This window comes from Felis catus, chromosome A2 (genome assembly GCF_018350175.1).
Source record: "Felis catus isolate Fca126 chromosome A2, F.catus_Fca126_mat1.0, whole genome shotgun sequence".
Classification (NCBI taxonomy): Eukaryota; Metazoa; Chordata; class Mammalia; order Carnivora; family Felidae; genus Felis; species Felis catus.
Genome location: NC_058369.1, coordinates 148278836 through 148299957, shown reverse-complemented (window position 1 = coordinate 148299957; position 21122 = coordinate 148278836). Strand labels below are relative to the sequence as shown.

General features: G+C 47.4%; 1 protein-coding gene across 6 annotated transcripts in view; it reads left to right on the top strand.

Moving 5' to 3' along the window:
• Nucleotides 1-21122, top strand: part of PLXNA4 (plexin A4) — a 594729-nt gene that overhangs the window by 268699 nt on the left and 304908 nt on the right. The window lies entirely within an intron of this gene.

Here is a 21122-nt window from a genome sequence, read left to right as displayed (position 1 = left end):
ATATATACAAAGTGAGATAATATAACATATAACATATATATATATATTATATCATGTCTTCTTCTTTTTATTGCGAACATATTCCCATGTGATTAAATATCCTTCAGGCTCGATTTCTAAAGACAGCCTAGTGTTTCGTAATGTAATCTTTGCTCTTCTGTTCTTTAAGGTTTCTGGTTTTCTTTCTCAATGCTTTTTCCTTCCTGTTTCCTTTTTACCTGTTAATTTTTACTTTATGGATTGGATTTGCTCTGCTTTCCCTCCTTCTGGTGATTTGGGGAGTGTTCATCCTACTTAAACTTAATAACGATTACCCTTAAGTTTTTGAAAGCATATTTAAACCCATAAGCATCAAAGTTAAGAATTAAACAGTATGGTTTTATGTCCTTCCCTTCCCCATTTGCCCACTTTTGCTACTATGCTTTAGGTTTTAAGACCCCTGCTAATAATTTTTACATTCTGGTCACTTCAATTTCCCTTCATTCCTTTCAAAGATTGTTTGACGTTTCTACCCTTCTACCACTGAAATTATTCTAAGTAGTTAGACACCTTAACCAGCTTATCATTGTTCATGTATCTCTTACCCTGCACATTACCCACTGCCGGGTACCCATTACCCATTACCGGGTTCTTGATTTTGCTTTGTCTCTTGGTGGATCAGCATTCGCCTTTAAAACTTTTTTTTTTTTCTTGGCCAAGAAGGAAATATTTGTAATGTAATTTATTTAGCTCTTGAGTCTCTGAGAGTGTTATTCTGTTGACTTTACATGTAAATGACAACCTGGGTGAGTATTTTTCTTTCCTCAAAGTTCTTGAAATTTCTCCATTGTCTCTGAGCAATGAATGTAGGAGAAAAGCCTGAGACCCATTGGATTTTGATTACTTTTTTTTAAGAGAGACTGAGAGAGAGAGGGAGAGAGAGCTAGGGAGAGGGGCAGAGGGAGGGAGAGAGAATCTTAAGCAGGTTCCACGACTAAGCGGGGCTCGATCCCATGACCCGGGGTTCATGACCTGAGCCGAAATCAAGAGTTCGCCCTCAACTGACTGAGCCACCCAGGCGCCCCTGGATTTTGATTCTTTTACAGGTTTTCTTTTCTTTTTACCTGTTTGAAGGTCCTAGTATTTTCTCTAGATATTAAAAAAGTTTATCAGGATATGTGTCCATGTTGATTTAATTTCTTTTGCATTGCATTTAAATATGCTCTTTTAATCTGCAGCCTCAAGTTTTCAACTCTGAAAGGATGGTGATGATGATGATGGTGACTATGACCATGATGGTCTCTGCTCTGGGCTGTTCTCTTCTTGAAGGATTCCTTCTATGCATGGATCAGTCCCCTGGTTTTGTTGTCTAGGCCTCTCTCTTTTCCTCACTGTCACGCAAGTCTTGGGAAAGCTCTCCAAGTGTATCTTTCCATCTTGAACTTAATTTTTTGCAGGACGCTTTTGCTGCTGACTGCTTTCCGTGAGGTTTTAACTTCAACCTTTCACGTAAAGTTCCATGACTCCACATCCTTCCTTTTAGATGAGCTGTGGCGGGCAAGCTAGGGCTGAAGTCTGTGTCTGGTCCCAGCCATTCTTTACATATTGTCTACTGCTTTGGGGAGCCCAGCTGAGGAGTTGCAGAAGAGACCATGTGGCCATCAAAGCAGTTAATATTTACTATCTGGTCTTTCTTTCTTTTTTGTTTACTTTATTTTTGTTTTATTAATGTTTATTTATTTTTGAAAGAGAGAGACAGAATGGGGGAGGGGCAGAGAGAGAGGGAGACACAGAGTCTGAAGCAGGCTCCAGGCTCTGAGCTGTCAGCACAGAGCCTGATGCGGGGCTTGAACTCATGAACTGCTAGATCGTGACCTGAGCCGAAGTCAGACGTTTAGCCCACTGAGCCACCCATGTGCCCCACTAACTGGTCTTTTAAAGGAAAAGTTCATTGACTCTTGCTGTAGATACTATTTAGTCTGATTTTTTTCCCCTGCAAAAGTCCTCTTGAATCTTACTGAAAAACGAGTAAGAAAAATTTCCAAATATTCCCTTTCTCTTTTTCATTATGTTAAATCTATCTCATAGGATGATATTTCTTGTGATTCTTTCATCTTTTTATTTTCTGGACCTGTAATGTCCCTTTTGCATATTTTTTTTCTGTTTGTTCAGCCCTCTGTGGAGAGGTTGTATGGGGAGGTGAGATGGGTCTACCAGAAATCAGTGTGGGCTCCATTCTGAAACATTTAGATTTCCAATACCTTTCTCTCTCTGTCTCTTTTTGTATGTGCGTTTGTGTTTCACTGAAAAGTCAAAGTCACCCTCATAGTGAGTGATATGTGAGATTAGCAGAAGGTGAGATTCATTCTTCCCACTTTATTCAGTAAAAGAAGGAAAGAGAGACACAGAAAGGCTGTGATGAAAGGATCAGAGTTTTGAGTTTAAACCCCGCCTTCTTGCTTTGAAGTCCCCAGTCCCACTTCCCAGCTGATAGCCCCACCTCCAGCTGTCCTGACCTGTCCTGACCTGGTTTCCGTGTGGCAAAACCTTCCCCAGAGTTCTTTGGCAGCTGAGGCTCGGGGAAGGCTGCAACTCTGTCGTTCCAGGGATGAACTGGATGGACCCGCAGGAGGGAGGGGGAGCCACGCAGCCAATGTTTTCCATGCAGCTATTTTTGAAAACATTTGGAGAATTTATGATTTGAATTCTTGTTATGTTGTACCTGAATACACCCGTGACCATAAGCGTTCTTGCCATTGGCTTCCATCTGGTAATTCCCACACCTGGACTTTCAGAAGCAGAAGGTGAGAATGTCTACCTGCACGAAGCCCGGTATATTTGCTGCGCTTCTGAGGAAACATAAAATATTGTTTGGATGTGGTTCCCCTTCACTACATATGTTCTCACAGGCTAGCAGGGTGCGTGTGTGTTAAGTGTGCTTGTCCAAGGGGAGAAGGGAAGAGAAGGGGCAGGGCGTGGGCGTGCTTCTTTGCACAAAGGTGAATTTGAAAATCAGGCATTTTCACAGTTTGGTCAACCCCAATTGTCTGCACTTCTGGAAAGGAGATGTGAGGCAGATCATTGAAACCAGCAGATAACTTAACGAATTATTTCTACTTTGTTTTGGGATACTTGGTATTACATCCAGAGGAGACTGTCAATTCACACTGGCCTGCCAGCCCTCGCCCCTCACAGATTTCCCCTCTGGTCTGGTGTTAAAACAAGCCCAGATTCTCTGACATGCTGACCGTAGGTCCGAATGTCATTGGGGCAGGGGGTGTGGGAATATGAATTGAAAATGCCCAAGGGGGTGACGCCTGGGTGGCTCAGTTGGTTAAGCGTCTAACTTCAGCTCAGGTCATGATCTCACCGTTCGTGAGTTCCAGTCCCGCTGACAGCTCAGAGCCTGGAGCCTGCTTCAGATTCTGTCTCCCTCTCTCCCTGACCCTCCCCCGCTCACACTCTGTCTCTCTCTCTCTCTCTCTCTCAAAAATAAATAAACAAAAAAATACCCGAGGAGGATAAGCTCCGCATAAAACCTCAGGACTGGACCCCCACCCATCTTCTCAGGGCGTCGCTAACACCGTTTTGTGCTTCCCCTGAAAGAATCTCACAAAATCAATTTCCTCCAGCCCACTTACTGCTTTTCAGCCTGTCCCAGGTTCTTCTCTGTACGGCCAAGGATATATGATCATCCCATTTCACATTTACTGCCATTCAATTTGCTCCCAGCTTCTCTTGAAGGATAGATTATGACCACAGAGGTTGAATTTCAAATAATAAAGGAAGGTGGGAAAATCTCTTCCCAAACAAAAAATCTTATTGGTGTTGAAAACAACGCCAACGTTATTTAAGTTCTCACCCTGTGCTTCTTCATGCAGTTTTTAAATTATGGGCTCTGTCCCAGAAAACTGTCTGCTCAGGAGAACTTGTCCTCCGAGTCGCTGTCTTTGTTCAGACAGGCAGCCCAGAGGGTCCGAAAGCTTCATGGCCGCGTGGCAGGAGGTAGGCGGCAGCTGTGACGAGCTCTCTGATTTGGTCACGCCGTGTAAATTACATGCCTCACCTGGGCTCACGTAGATGTGTGTATTGACACTTACTAAGTTGCATATTTCAGGGTTGTAATTGCATCCCGCGTCCCCACATTAGAGACGTGAAGGGAAAATGAGGGCTTCACATGTCCCTAGAGATGTGATTATGGTAACAGGCGGGCCCTGTTTGCTGTGCTTGTCCCGTTCGACATTTAGCCCGGCTCTCTGCTGCGGGCAGCGTCATGAGTGGATGCGATTGGCGGTGGCATTGCTTCCCACCTTGGGTTCCTTGGGTAACTTTGAGCTGGACTTTCATATTCACATGGGATAGCGTGTTCACCGTTAAGTGTGCACCTTAGTGACTTTTCACCTGCAACCTGTACCCAAGTCAAGAAATGGAACGTTGCCCGTTCCCAGAATACCCCCCAGTGCCCGCTTCGAGTTTCTACTGCCGCCTTCCCAAGGACGGCCACCCTCCTGACTTCTCACGGCGTAGATGAGGTTCTCCAGTTTTTCCATAAGTGGGATCATGCAGCACACACCCTCTTGTGTCTCATTTCTTTTGCTCTGCTTTATGTTTAGGAGATGGATCCCTCTCACCGAAGTAGGTATCGTTTGTTCATTCTTATGGTTGTATAGCATTCCGTTGTGTGACTCTAGTAAAATTTGTTCTCCTGTTTTATTGTTGATGAGCATTTGAATGGTTTCCAATCTGTGCCTTTTATGAATGGCGCTATTCTTAATACTCTTGTGTATGTCTTCTGGAGACCACAGATTCATATTGCTACTGCGAACATACCTAGGAGTGAAATTGCGAGGCCGTTGCGTGCTTTCAGCTTTAGGAGATACTGCCAAATATAGACTATAGATGTTTTTAAAGTGCTTTTTAGTTGTGGGAGGCTGGCTGATATCCTCAGCAGAAAATAACAGAAAGAGGGGGAGCTTTTCTTTTTTCAGACAGGCCAGTGTTGTGGATTTCAGAGGGAGATAGACCTGGCATACTAGTTCAGCAAGTGTTTGTTGAGTGTCCACTGTTTTAAGTGGCGGCTATAACAGATTACCACATAGTTGGTGGCTTAAGACAGCACGAACCTATTCTCCTGCAGCTCTGGAGGTCCACAGGCTCTGGAGGGACATCCATTTCCTTTCCTTTTCCACCTTCTAGAGCTGCACTGGCTCACGCCTCCTCCCTCCATCTTTAAGGCCAGTAATGTAGCATCTTTCAAACCCTCTCTGCCCTGTCTCTGCCTTGCTCTCTCCTCTGTGTAGTAAAGTCTCCCTCCACCACCCTCATACAAGGACACTTGTGATTGCATCTAGGACCCACCCACATTATCCAGGATAATTATCCCATCTCAGCATCCTTAACTTAATCACATCTGTGAAGTCTCTCTTGCTATGTAAGGTAACACACTGGCTCCAGGGATTAGGGCCCGGATCTCTTTCGGAGCCATTACGCAGTCTACTGTACGGGGAGATACCATCCTCTCTTGATTTGTACCATGTCATCTACAGAACCTGTCTTCATGGAACGTCAGCTTCCTACGTCACAAAATGGCCCAACTGTTCTGCTATTCCTGATGATTTTTATTGCATCGTGGGGAAAGGTTGATGGAAGGGACCAGAGTAGTGTATTTAAAGGATAGAAGACAAGATTTGTTTCATCAAATTGTAATTTATTTCCAGTGATAATAAAGACTCTTAAGCAGGTAAGAAGAAAACATACCAAAATACAAGACACACCGTAAGTGCAATGTGGGATCTCAGATTGGATCCTGGAACAGAAAATGGACATGAGTGGAAAAATTGGTGAAGTCCAAATGTAAGTTTATAGTCTAATTAATTTTGTTTTCAGAATTGTACCGTGGTTAGGCAGGATATTGCCGTTAGGGGAAACTTGGTAAAGGATATGTAGGAGCTCTCTGTATTATCTTTGCAATTATTCGATAAAACTAAAATTACTCCAAAATAGAAAGTTTTAAAAAATTCAAGGCATCCACTCAGGTATAGTAGAAAAGCTCAAATTCTACTTGTCCATGTGGTTTAGGAGACAGGGTCCAATGTTGGCAGAATGAATTTCGAAGATCCAAATGGTAAGGATGAGGCTTACCAAATATATAACCACTGAAGTATAAATGGAGATGGGTGGGTGTGAGGCCAATAAGATGATGCATGTTATCTTGGCGGGAACATATGGGTCCTCAGTACCACCCAAGCCCCCCTCCCCACCTCCACCCCACCCCCCCTGCAGGGAAGCTGGAGCTGGGGGCTAAGGGTGCTGCTTGGGTGTGAATGGAGAGAGGCTGGCCTTCAGTCTCTGATTGATTCATCAACTCCTCCTGCCCTCCCCCTCCTCCCTTCCTGGCCCATTGAAGGGCTCAGTGTGTTAAGGGCTCCCCGGTGGCCAGCCAGCTCACAGCTGAGTTGTTATCTTCCCGCACACACTTATCTGGGCACGGTTAGAGCTTCCTAATAAAATTTGTCACTGAATTTAATCCCATCACTGTCCAGACCCGGTGATTAGTCCCTCTGGTTGTTTTGGCTTTTGCTGTGTACCTGCAGCCTCTACCGAGGAAATTGGTAGAGATAGGAGCTCACAGAAAGCTCCTGGCCCTATAGAAAGAGAACACAGAAGAAGCAAGGAAGGACCACGAATCATGCTAATTAATAATCTAATTATTATTAGATACAAATGGCTTCGTCTCCCTCCTGCCCTCTAGTCAGCCCCATTTCAGGCCCATGAGGCACAGAAGCAGGAGAGGGGGGCTGTCTTCTCTGGTCTGTGCTGTGAGCTGCAGAGGCTGGTCTGTTCCCCACACTCTGGGCAACTCCACGTGCCCCCCGTGTTCCTCCTTGGTCTCCTGAGATGGGGAGGGGGTGATGGACGGGTCTGGGCAGGGGAGAGGAGGCTTTTAGTCAGCTCACCTGGAGCCGTGCACCCACACCCCGAAACTGGGTGTGGAATTTCTGGGCCTCATTTCCCCTCCCCTCTGCCAGGCCCTGTGGAATGTCCTGGCAGGCTTCTGTGGTTGTATAACTCTCCGTGCAGCTGCATACTCGATGCACAATTTTGAAGCCCAGAAAGAGAGTGAGTGTGGAGAATGCAAACAGGAATTCTCTAAGGGGTGCGTTTACTCAGCAGATATACTATGGGTGCTCCCCACCAGACACGTAGACTGTATCTGGTGTGTGTGTGCATTAGTGCACTGAGAATCGCCGTGTCTCCAGGTGTGAATGCAAATATCCCCCCGCTGTGTGTGTGTGTGTGGGGGGGTATGTACAAGGGCACACTTTTCCCTGTGCTGATTCTGCTGTGCCACACAGCTGCTACCTGCCTCCCTCTCGTTCCCTCTGCGCCATCCTGAGAGTCAGATGCCCCTCCCACTTCCTGAAGGTAAACCTGTTCTCTGTAAATCTGCGTGTTGTCTCAGCTCTGTAGTTCTCCTTTCTCAGCCATTGGGGCTTCATGCTCTGTCTTTGGGCACCTGCCAGAAAGGAGGCAAACACCGGAACGGCAGGAGCAGCGGGTACCTGCCATGCGTGTGCAGACAGAGCCCATGTGAGACTGGAGGCAGCCGGCCCCAAGGCAAACAGCCAGGACTGCCTCTCAGAACTGCCTGTCTCTGAGGTCCTGCTCTCAGTGCAGCTAGGAGGTGGCATCTTTGTCATCTCCAGCCCCTGCCCGGGGCCAAGAGGCACAGAATCTCTGCTGCCGGCTAGAATGAGACCCTGTGGGGGCACCACAGGAGCTGTGGGAGGGTGGACAGCTCACACTGGGGACAGGAAGAGGTCAGTCATAAGAAAGCATCACAGACCAGGTGGTTCAAACAACAGAAATGTATCCATTGTCTCATAGTTCTGGAGGCTGTAGGAGATCAAGGTGTAGGCAGGGTCGGTTCCTTCCAAGGCCTCTCTCGTTGACTTGCAGGTGGCTTTCTTCTCCCTGTGTCTTCACGTGGCCTTCCCTCTGTGTGTTTCTGGGTCCAAATTACCTCTTCTTATAAAGACATCAGCCATATTGGATTAGGGCCACCTCAATGACCTCATTTTAACTTAATTACCTCTTTAAAGATCCTATTTCCAAATACAGTCACATTCTGAGCTGGGGTTAGGATTTCAACACATGAATTTTAGGGACACAGTTCAATGCATAACAAGGATGTCTCTGACTCCTCTCTGTAGGGGCCATTTCCTAGCTGGCTTCGGGTTAGAGCCAGTGAGCCCCCTCCCCAACCCACAGAACCCTAGCTCTTTCTCCTTCATGAGTGATAAGCCAGTTTTTGGTGTGGTGGCTTACAAATTAACTGCAAAGAAAATGGAGTGGTTTGGGGGGCTATTCTTTGAATAATTTTGGATTATTCAAAATGTAGTGGCACATACAGGAACTTTGTAATCCAAGACAGTAGTTGTGTGGCCTTGACCAAATTACTTCACCTCCCTGAACCAGTCTTTTTTTTTTTTAATTTATTTTAAATGTTTTATTTATTTTTGGGAGAGAAAGAGACAGAGTGTGAGCAAGGGTGGGGCAGAGAGGGAGGGAGACACAGAATCCAAAGCATGATCCAGGCTCTGAGCTGTCAGCACAGAGCCTGATACGGGGTTCGAACCCACGAACTGTGAGGTCATGACCTGAGCTGCAGTCGGGCACTCAACCGACTGAGCCACTCAGGCGCCCCTGAACCAGGCGCCCCTGAATTTTATTTTTTTTAATTTACATCCAAATTAGTTAGCATATAGTGAAACAATGATTTCAGGAGTAGATCCAGTCATTTAAATCTGTGCAATGAGGCTATTGTTGAGGCTTGAGATAATGTGTATGAAATGCTCAAAACTTCTTTGCTTCCTTTACTGTAAGTTATGTTACTGGTGCTCCCACCATTTCTGCATATAGGAAAGTGTGACAGACACTGAACCCAATGGGCTACTGGCAAATACCTGCTGTCCACACAAAGGAGCTGAAACAACGGATGCTGAGTACGTGGTGCAGACCTAATTCTGCTGTTTCCGAGTGAACCACACTCAAATGTCGTTTCTGCTGATGGTGGGTCAAAGACAAAACCTCTGTGCAGAAATGGTTATTTTTCATTGAAAGCAATGCCTGGTCTCAAGGGGGAACTTTGAACACAAAATTTGAAAAAACTCATGCGGGCAAAGGCTGGAAACAAAAAAGGATGGAGTCCCTTTTCCCTACAGGGGTGGCTCTCAGACTTGAACGTGAACCAGACCCAGCTGGGAGGGCTTGTTAAAACACAGATTGCCGGGCACCACCCCCCGGGTTTCTGATTCAGCGGACTCAGGGTGGGGCCTGAGAAGTTGCATTTCTAGAAGGTTCTCAGGAGATGCTGATGCTGCTGGTCCAGGTACCACACTTGGAGAAGCCCTCCTGCACAGGATTAGTCCTGGTTTAGGGTCCGCAGTCTGTTCCTCCAGTCTGTTCTGTCTCTGCTATTGTCCTGGCTGCCTGATCTGATTTCCCAGCCTTCATTGGGGGGTGGGGGGCAGGTTTGTTGTAACTTCTCCATCCTTTCCCTGATTTACACAGGATTTTCACCTGTTAAGAGGCAACTGTTCCTTTGGCCCCTATTCTTCTCTCCTTTTCTTTTTTTTTTACCCCTTTTTCCTATTTGGGCCTCCATATATGAAGAGTAGGCCACGGTGTAAAGCTTCCTCACTGATGCCAGCACTGACCCCAATTAGGAGGAGGCAGATGCAAAAACAGCATCTTTCCCATCACTACCCTCATCTTCTGTGCTCCATGTGCCTCTACCCCAACACATCAATTCCCTGGCCCCAATTCCCTAATCACTTTGCCAGAGTAAATAATTGCTGGTGTGTGATGACCCAAGGTCATCGCCAATGGAGGAATGTAATTAGGGCCTTCATTTCCGACCATTTTGGGAGCTGTCTTCCAGCTGACACTTGTTCCTCTGATCCCTTGTGCTAATGTTCATGTCTTCCCTCATCCCCGGCTTTGGAGACCGGAGAGCTTGGGCTGGAATGGAACTGCTCGTGCGCAGAGTCTTTCCCCACAGAAGGGAGAGGGCAGAACATCATGTTCCAGGGACTGGGAGCTTGGGCCTCCCACCTTTCACGCACACCTCATAGCGTGTGAGTGCTCTCTCATGACTATTTCCGGGAGGGACGTGGGACTAGAAACTTGCCCCGTGCCACATCTTTTTGGACTGTCCAGCACCTCATGGCCACCACTGCTTTTTTCATTGTTAGACCATCTTCCTTTCTCCTTGCCTTTGGAGCCCTGCTTGACTTGTGCTTGGGAGAGATGGGCACGCTCTAAGCTTTCTGGGCTGGGAAGGCCCGAGTACCTCGAAATGTGTTACAGTGGGTGGGGTCCTTCAGTGGGAGGCAGAAGCCTTGCCTTTTATTCCTGCCTATTCCATCTCTTGCTGCTGGTGCCACAATGCCTTGCTGGGAGAGATGATGAAAGATAACTGCATTCCGGGTTCTTCTGGAGATGCTTCTCCTGGTCAAAGCAAGGGAGGAAAACATCTTCTTGCCTTTAACTCCCAGAGCTAAGGCAAGACTTGAGACAAACTCCATGAGAAGAAAGGGCCAAGACTCTCTTGTGTGTCCTTCCAGCATGCCTTTTGGAATGGGAGGGGGCTGTCCAGAAAGGAAGAGGGCAGTGAGTGATGCCATGTTTTGGTATCTGGCTCTTTCAGCCTCATTTTGGAAGAATGTCAATTTGAAGACTGAGAGAAACAGATTTAAGAAAAGGAGGCCCATTGGCTGTCATCTCTAGGAAGATCATTGCTACAATAAATTTGCAGGGCCCCACATCCCTGTGTCCGGGTGCAGATCCCAGCCTGGTGTGCTCGGTCAGTTCTGCTAAGGCAGCTAAAGGCTGTGAGCCTATTCTTGCTCTCTCTTAAAAGGGCCTGGCCTGGCCTCCCCTTCCTGGAGCCCCCTGGGTCCAGGAACCATACTGTCCCTTACCTTCTTCTCTTAGAAAACTTTCCACAGACAAGGATGTGTCCTTGATTGCTTGCCCCACTGTTCCCTCCCCACTGGGCACCTCAAGCACAGAAAACAAACAAAATATAAGCCTTTTTTCAGGGGTGCCTGGGTGTCTCAGTCAGTTAAGTGTCTGACTCTTGATTTCAGCTTAGGTCATGATCTTGCGGTTCGTGGGATTGAGCCCCACATCAGGCTCTGTGCTGATAGCGCAGAAACTACTTGGGATTCTCTCTCTTCCCTCTTCTGATCTTTGTTTCTCTCAAAATAAATGAATAAACTGTAAAAAAAAAAAAAAAGTAAATAAAAAGGTTTTTTGTTTTTTTTTTTCCTTGCTGGAGATCAGTGCAAGAGAGCCCTCTTTGAAACTTTGATTTGGGAATAGGCTTCTATGTTGCTTAATATTTGTTCTCTCCATGTGTATTCCCACATGTTCTAAATTTCCCCAACTGTCTGAGGGCTGGAACTGTCAGTCCTTTTAGACTTTCTGCCACAAACACCTCCTAAGCTGCTCAGCACATCAGTTATTGTTGGGGGATATGATGCGGACTGGGAAAACAATGGCCGCTGCCTCCAGCTCCATTCCCATGGTAACCCCCAGAGACCTCAAGGAAGGACAGTGAAAAGGGAGCCCAGAGTAACAGCTGAGCCTGAAGGACCTGAAAGTGGAATCGAGCTGTCCCCTGACTGCTCACTGGGTAAAGACTTCCAGATCTGCATCGATAGGCCTCAGCCGTGAAGAGTGAGCCCTCATCCACCTGCTCTCACTTGCTTTTCTTGCCCATGGTCTCCTGAAGGTTTAGACATTCACCATTGAAAAAGACAAGGGGGGCGCCTGGGTCGCGCAGTCAGTTAAGCGTCCAACTTCAGCCAGGTCACGATCTCGCGGTCCATGAGTTCGAGCCCCGCGTCAGGCTCTGGGCTGATGGCTCAGAGCCTGGAGTCTGTTTCCGATTCTGTCTCCCTCTCTCTCTGCCCCTCCCCCGTTCATGCTCTGTCTCTCTCTGTCCCAAAAATAAATAAACGTTGAAAAAAAATTTTTTAAAAATTAAAAAAATAAAAAGACAAGAGGCGGGTGGGTGTTGGTGAGTCGGGACCTACCCTGAGTTAGCAATGAGGACCTTTAGGTGTGTACCACCCATACCTGAAGCATGTGGACACAGAAGGGAATGTAACCTGAGAATTTTCTTCAGGCTTGAGTCATCTCATTTCTGAGGCCTCTAAGCCTGGGGTGGTAGAGTGCCCAAAGATGGGGTCCCTGCCTGGCTTCCTGAGCCATGAAGTGAGAGACCTAGGATCAGACTTACTCACCTGGGCCTCTCTGGTTTCCCAGCTTTCCCAGAGAAGCCCCAGGCCAGAGTGGAACAGAGTCCTTACTCACAGACATGCAGAGATCATCCTGGAATCTCAGAGAGAGAGCTGAGAGGCTGAGAGGTCATGAGTCCAAGGGGACAGCACATCTGCCTCCTTGGCTGTTGGCTCTGGGGCAGGCTGAGCCAGTACCTTCAGCTCCATCAGTGCTGCACTGAGGGGAGAACTGGCCTCTCTGGTCCCCCAATTATCCCTGGTCCCTGCAGCCACCTTGTGAGGACAACTCCTCAGCAACCAGGTGATGGAAGAGTCGGGGAGGGGGAGTGAAGTGAACATGATCACTTGCTGCTGATAGAACAGTAATGAAATTACCGGGCAGTTAGAGCTGCCCCATTAACAGTGGAGTCAGTGTGTCAGAGACACTTAGGGTATCAGCGCTCCAGATGTCATCCTGGGACAGACGTAGAGCTGCTCACGTGTCCTACCTGCCTTTGTGGGAAGACCCACCTGCTCTGCAGGAGGAGCACTCCCTTCCCTTTAGAAACCTTGCTGTGTACCCCTAGCTGAGGAGACATAGAAGGCCAGGGTTTTGCTCGGGTGCTTTCTGAGGCCTATGAAAGCTGATGATGTAGAAGCATTATGTAGAAGCTTCTTTGAGTGCCAGAGAGAACCACAGCCTCCTGGACCTGCACACGGCCTCTATGGATGCCAATTTGTTCATCTGTAATGTGGAGGGATCCTATGGAACAGTCCTCTTCCTTCCAGGAGGAGGGAAGGGATTCGAGATGCAAAATAGGAGCGAGTGTCCAGGAAGGAAATGGACAATGATGTGACTGAGAAGCATTTCATCTGGTGTCCTTAATCTGGAGTCATTCGGCCTGCACCCGCCCTCCCCCCCCCCCCCCACTGGGCTTTTGGAGAATGATGAACTCTGTGAAATTGTTCATAAAAACAATGGATGAAGGAGCATTTTCCAGAACTTTTGAGAAGATTCTCAGAGAGGTCTTGGCCCTTACAAGATGAACACCCACTGGCATCTTTTTGTGGGAGCAGCCTGGACCTCAGCCACTAGATTGGGAAAAGAGGCTTCCCCTTAGAAGTGGCACCCCACTCAGCAAACTTGGCCTTTCATCCAGCAGATGGAGAGAGGCTTGCTTCTGATTCTAAATGAAGCTGTCAGGGAAGATGGAGAAGCATGACAAGTGGAGGCAGTCACATGTGACAGGGGAGACAGAGAAGGAGAGATTTCTGAAGGAGCTGTGTTTGCCTCCTCACCCCTTTATAGGAGCAGAGCTGGGACCATGAAGAACAGGATGTAATTTCCCTGGGCGCTGGTTTCCCTGAAGTGGATCAACTGTGGATTGAAGTGGATCCGAAACACTGATCAGGCACAAGTTTCGGAGAGATGGCTCCTCCTAGCTTCTAAACCCCATTGAATATGAACCTGGCAACAATTCTTGGCCTGGATGGACTTTGGGTTGCCCTTATTTGTGGGTGCTCCAGGTGCAAGATTGAACATTGTTAGGGATCAAGTTGCCAGGTTAACTAAGACTCGCAGTATCAAACCATATGGCTCCAAATAAGGGGCCAGAAGCCTGGGAAACTGTGGAGAAGGAAAACAGTCAACTGGACAAAGTGGGAATGAGGTAGAGAGCCATAAGCATAAGCCCAGGTGAAGTTCTAAGGTCAAGCTTATGCCTGAGTATCTATCCATCTGGCAGCTGATTTTCAGCTCATTGGAAAAAAGGGATTTGTAAAGCTTGACCTCTGGTAATAAGCCAGTGGTCTGCCACCAATTCGATTCCATTTAAAGCAATTCAATGAGCAAACCAAATATTTGTGAATTACCTTTTGTGTCTTCAGTACCTTACCAGGTACTATCAAAGATGTCTAAGAAATAAAAGGCATTATCTCTGCTTTGATGAGCTCATCAGTTAGCTGGAGAGAATAAATGTGTATAGAAGGAATAGCTAGAGAGAACCATGGCTGGGCTATGTGTAAATGTGCATCAAGAATTCAGTGTCTGGTTAAGAGTTCTTTGCTATTCTTATACCTCCAGTTCACGGCTTCTAAGAAATGATAGAATCCAGAGTCCCTTGTGTCTCTTCACCTTTTTCCATTCCAGGCCTGAAAACATGACCAGTGATTGTTTTCCTCAGGGGATAAATAACATATAGGTGCTGAGGGAATGAGGTTGTGCCTGATTAGGAGATGAGGAGGTGTGGCTGTTCGATTAGAGGTTGCTCTTTCCAAGAGATCAAAGAATGTGGTTTCCTTGACTTCCCTCCATCTCTTCCACCTTGCCCATCCTTCCTATGCCTTCTGCCTCTGTCTAAGCTGACCATATGACTGGCCACCCTCTTCAGTAAAGCCCTCGTTCTCCAGAGGGGGAAAAAAAGCCCTGACTTATAGCATATGCCAATCTCTGTGGTGTAAATAGTCCCATTGTGGTGAGCTCACGCTGATTTAACAACCAGATCACAAAATTCCTAAAAATGTAATAATTAGCTGTCCTGAGCTGGCAACAAGCTGGCTGCAGCCCACCACTATTGGCTCCAGATCACCCTGTTGATCTGAACATCACTGACCACTTCATGGAGCACTGGGTCCAGATCTTACTGGAAGAGTAGTGGCTTCCATAAAATATGAGCTTAAGCACTCACTGGGCAGTATCCAGTGGGAATATGAAGTTCAGGGAAGAAAATGTAGCTCCATTTGGTACCTCATAATCCAACATAATTATCAGAGACATAAACTGAACATTGAGAGAGAGGGATGGTGGGGGGGGGGTGGTCTGTGTGCTTGTTTGGGTTCTTAAACTTAGGAGAAAAGCCTATCTTTTTGAAATATGCTGTGTGACCTGGACAGAAAAACTGGTTTAGATGACCTCTGAAGATTATTAGAAAACTTTTTTATTAGAAAACTTTCCATTTTTAGAAAACTTATAATTACGTGAAGTCTTCTGACGAATTAAGGGATTAGGACCCCTCTGTTTGCAAGATGGTAGCCTGGTCACCTTCCAGTCTCTTTCACTGAGCCCATCTTCCTCATACCTTCCAGTCTATTTTGCTCCAGGGTAATCCCCTTCCTCGTCCACAAGAAGTCAAATTACCCCTAGTCCCACTTCACAGGGCTACCTATTTCCTCCAGTTTCCCCTTCCCTCCCCTCCAAGTTGAGAGCCCTGAAGGATTGAGGAGAGCCTACCCATCAACTGGATAACAGGGACTGAGTCTAGGGGGTTATGAGCACCTGCAAACAGGGAAAGAGGGGAAGAGTCCAGTTCAGCTTCTCCAGGTGATGAGCTATCCCATCCTGGGCCCCAGTGGGAGCCTGGCCAGCCAGCCGAAGGTCTCTGAGGGGAAATCAACCAGAAATGTCAGTCAGGCAGTGGAGCGGGACCAGAAAAATCAATGCTGAATTCCAGATGCCAGGAGGGCAGGGGAGGGAGGATGGAAGGATGAAATGAGAGCATTTGTTTGCAATTCTAATATAACAAATCAACAGATCACCAGGCAAAGATGCCTAATGAAAATGCACATGATGGACGCGGGTGGGTGGAGAGAGGAAGGGAGGGAGGGAAAGCCCAGGCACAGGCCTACTGAGGAACTCAGAGGCGGCTGTGTCCACTGTGACCCTGCTACCAAGAGCAAGGGCACCAGGACCAGCTAGCCTGAGGCGGGAGGCCCAGATCTGCCCCTGACCATCATGTGGCCTTGCCCCAGTTACCTTACCTTCCTGCTCCTTCATTTCCTTCTCTGCAAAGGGGGGCCATTAGGAACACCCACCAGATAGGGTTTTCAGGGGGATAAAATGAGGTAACTGGGATAGCCAATGCCTGTTGTATGGGAACAGCTATTATTTATTTTCTTATTTAAAACCCTCATCAGGGTGCCTGGTGCATAAAGTTAATGCCCTTCCCCTCCTCAGGGCAAATTGAAGGCTAAAGAAGATGGAGAGGTTGGAGCCCAGATATCACCATCCAGGCCACGTCAAGGCCTTCACCAGGTTTCCTCTCTGGGCCCCTCAAATAAAACCAACAGATCCAGTCTTCTCTAATTCTGCTTTCAAATCACCTTCTATACAACATGGGATAGGTATTTAATAGCACAGGGTCTGGATTTCCTCGTGTGTGACGTCATGGTAACGGTGCCTAGCTTAGCAGGCTATTGCAGGGGTGAAACGCAAGGTATTCTGGGAAGGTTTTTTGTTCTTAGCTCACCTTTACTGGTGTGTATGAAGTGTAGTCTCTGGTGTGAGTGGGCTATGTGCGCTATCTCATTTAACCGTTAACAACCGCAAGGAGTTTGTACTGTTGTTCATTTATGACTCGGGGAGAGTTAGTCTGACTAGTTATGCCCAAGGCCATACCTGCCCGTCTTAGCCTCAGCCTGGTGGTCGCCCTGCCCTGAGGCCTTCTCTTCCTCCAGCTGAGCTGGTGTGCTTTTCTCAACAGGGCACAGAGCTGAGTTGGACCTATTCGGGGGATAGCTCAGTTTTCAGAGCTGGGCGAACAATCCCCTTCATCGAGAAGTACCTGTGAGTTTTTCCCCTGTAATTGTGGCCTTGATTTTTACCAGCTTATCATGTGAGCGTGAGAGACTGTGTCAACCACATCAGAAGGCAGAATCTCTGAGGGAGGACATAAGGAGAGCCCAGCAGGGTTCCCAGTGACAAGGAGAACTTCCTGACATTCTTCGGTACCACCCAGAGCACTCCATCCCGCTGGAGGGGGTGAACAGAATCTCTGAGGAGATCCACAGAATTTTGTTTTCATGCTTCTCTCTTTCTTTCCTTATAGACAGAAAAGTGAGGTACTTAAATGGTCTGACCATGAAATTGGGCAAGATTTTCCAAACCGTATACTTGCCCTCTTTTCACAACCGGGCACATTTCAGAGCATTTTGGGTGTGAAAGATACCATTATCTACCCAGGAGTGAGTATCACAGTTTTGTAGGGGTGATGTGTGCTATAGAATAAAAGTTTGTGTCCCCCCTCAAAATTCATAAGTTGAAAACCAATCCCTAATGTGATGGTATGTGGACAAGGAGATTTGGGGGAGGTGATTAGGTCATGAGAGTAGAGTGCCCTTATAGAACAGGCCCCACTGAGCTCTCTGGCCCCTTCTGCCTTATGAGGACGCAGCACGGAGAGGGCTGTCTATGACCCAGGAGGTGGGCTGTCACCAGTGAATCTGCCGACACCTTGACCTTGGACTTCTCAGCCTCCAGAACTGTGAGAGGGAAAGTTCTATTGTTTATGAGCCATTCATTCTATGGTATTTTGTTATAGTAGCCCAAATGGACTAAGGATGCAATAATTGCTGATTCATCCCCTGGAGATAGGTCATTTGTATACTCTCACCCATGGCAATAGGCAACTAGACGTGTCTGTGTATCTGTGACGTGTGTTCCTTGGACATGCCCCACAGGGGCTCTGTTGAGGGCACATGAGTGGATACTGAGGCAGGCATGCCCACTCAACTATTGTGAAGAGAGGGCTCCAAAAGCTTAAGACAGAAAAATCAGATGGTTTGGGATGTGAGTTACTCCAGAAAAAAAAAAAAAAAAAAACTCTTCTCATCTGCTTCAGAAACAACAGAAGGAGCAGGGGGCAGATTTGGAATAATCCAAATTAGATGTGGCGAGGTGATTTGGTTGGCCAGATCGGGGATTTAATGAGAACCGAGCTTAAGGAGAAGCCCTTTAATGGGCCTGATGGCGCCAGTGTTCGCTGTGTGGGAGCAGGGATGGTGACTGTCAGGTTCTTCTGCACTTCTAGAAAAATGGACTCACATGAACACTCTACAGGTGGTGGGTAGCACAGCCCTCAAATGTGGGGAAGGCGGAGAACGTGTGTGGGTTAGTGGACTTGGTGCCTACCCACTGGTAGTCATACCCTCACTCAAACCTGACCATCCCTCCCACCCCACACCAGCACGAACCTTCACAAGATGTGCACCAGGCTGCCTGGGGTTCCTAGAACGTGTACCCCTTGCCACCTGCCGCTCAGGGTGCTCAAAATGCAGCATATGGTCCTCGTTGTCCACAAGGGAGTTAATTCCTGAAAATATATCTGAGTAAAAGGGCATTGCTAAGGAGGGTGAGGTAAGTGTTTGGTTCAATTTCCAAATTGAAGAAGTAAAGTATGTGTGGGAGAGAATTTCAAAATAAAAGTTTCAGGTTCTAGACAAAAAAATAGTAACGAGGGCTAAAATTGAGCAAGAGAATGCTCTTAAGTTCACCGAAATGTTTTGGATCTGGCTCAGTTTGTAACCCGTGCTTTTGGGGAGAAGGGACCGTGTAAGGGGGGTCCCCTGGAATTCACAGAGGGAATGTGTGGCCAGTCGATGCCGGCTTGAGTACACAGAACGATGATAATTGAATGGGTTCATGGTCCTCTCTGCTCATTGATAGGATCAGCCTATTATTGTGTTTCCTGGAATGGAAGCACACATTTTTAAAAAGAAGTGATGCCAGATTCGTTTTAATTTGAGAGAAGTGCCAATTTAGAAAATGAAGGGGAACCCTGGAGATGCTACATGTTGGTCTTCGGAAATTTTCTCTGCTGAATCTTCCAGTGACAATATTTTCCCTTCAATGTAATGAAGAAAAGATACAGACGTGAGGTTAATTAAGAGGGATGTATCTAAAGGAAGGCTGAGTAGGGAGCAATCCAGGGGGACGTGGCCATGACCACCAGCAGCAGCATCGTCACCACCCTTGATTCCTATCGACTGAGCACGTGCAGGGAAACAGATCATGGGCCCACTGGCAGCTAGAAATCGACACTAGAAACATCGGGCTGAGAGGGCATGGAAGTCACAGTCATGAAGCCATCAGTCTGTCTGACCATTCAGAGGGAAAAAAATAATATACAGAGTGTCAGTAGAATTGGGTTCTGGGAAGAAAATTGCCCAGTTGATTTGAACTTCAGGTAGCAAGTCTCCTCTTTCTGAAGGCTTGGGACTTGACGATGTGCTCACAAGCAGCCCAGGAGATGGGAATGCTCCCCCAAAGAGAATAAGGTGTAAAACAGAGGATGCCACTGATTGGATTTGCCTTTGCTGCAGAAAAACAACCACGAGGGGAGGGCTGGCTCTGAGCACCAGTGAAGGAATATCTTCCAGTGAGGTAAAGCTTCCTGCTCCTCCACAGAACTTGGGGGTGCTGAGCCCTGAGAGACACCAAAGGTGTGAAAAGCATCAGAGAGGTCTGCTGTCCTGGTGGTTCTCCTCGGTGACGAAGCCTGGGGTGGGGGCAGGCGGGTAGCCTGTTGCACAGCTGGAACATCACAGGCTCAGCCGGTTAGAACTAACACTGTTAACAGCCTCTAGGACCCTACTAGCACCACCCTGCCAACATCGGTCAGCCTCGGGCGTAATGTAGGGGTTTGACCTCTCAGGGCCATACCAGACCCAACAATCTAGAAGCTCAAGTCCACCAGATCAGGGCGAGATAAGTCAGAGAGACTCCAAGAAGAAGCCACCCAGAAGAATCCAGAGCATCGCTTCTGGTGCCCTGTTGAATGCCCGTCTTTCATACTAATTTCTAAGCTCCGGATGCCTGGGATTGTTTTTGTTCCACACGTGGCTGGTGCTTAGCCCAGTGCCTGGAACACAGTGGGTACTTGGTAAGTGCTTATTAAATGCATAAGATGAGTTTGTAGAGGGAGACTTCTCTGAGCAACAACATTTGGGAGGGCAAAGGTCAGAATCTAAAATAAAAATGCAAAACAACAGGAATGATCCCATGGAGAAGCAGCAGATTGGAATCCAGAAAGAAAACGTAGGTGGTGGGGAAGTTGCCCGTTCGCGAAAAGTAAAAATCTTGAGGCATTCCCAAGAAGCAAGGGGGTGGAAAGGACATCTGTTAAAACTTCTGAAAATGGACTGGGTGCTGGGCGGGGGAGTGCTTCATTCGATCTTTCCAGGTTTTTAAGCCCCTTGTTTTCTGTTTCTCTGTTTACTTACACGCAGTCGTACGCACAACTGGCAGGCTCACCTCTCCTGCCGTCATCTGGGACCCCTGTGGTCCTGGGCCCTGAGATCCAGGCTGGTGACTCTGAACGTATTCCTTTCATCTCCAACTCTTTGCTCCTGACTGATAACTTCCTCTGCATTCCTCAGACCTAGATTTGTCCTCACTTTTGTCCCTGGGTCTCCCAGGACAGCCCTGAAGGTCAAGTGTAACCATTTGGGGTCTGGGAGCCTCCTTTCACCTCTGACTCTGACAGAGTGGTGACTTGAGGGCAGGAATGTCACCCTTGATGCTACTTTGTAAAGCAGTTGGCACTCCTCACCCTGAGGGGCCCTCCAAGCGCAGCCTGGTAAGACCTCCGGCCTCATTAAGCCGGGTCTACCTTTGGGAACACCATTCTCTGACATTCAGCCTTTATTGGCCTTGGGCAAGTCATTTGTTGAGAGACCTTTGTTCCCCTGACTGGTGGCCAAGCAATAGGATTATTATTTGACTGAATAGGTATTTTAAATGTGGTACAGTCAGGATATGCATATACGTATATATTTATAATCAGGATAATATAGGCAGGATATATATCTGTATATCTACATAGACATGCTACTGCTCTACAAGCTTGGGATCCCTAGGCCGTGTCCAGTGCTTCTAAGCCTGGGTTCCTCACTTGGGGCTGTCCATGGGAGGTGAGAGATTTCTGTTATTATCCTCAGTTCAGTTCAGTGAGCACATATGGAGGACACACACTAGACCAGGCACTTTGCTGGCCCTGCAAACCCAGAAAGGTTTAACTGTGGCCTGAGAAACTCCCAGCCCCACTTACAGATCAGTCTTCTAAACCAGTGTAAAGGGAA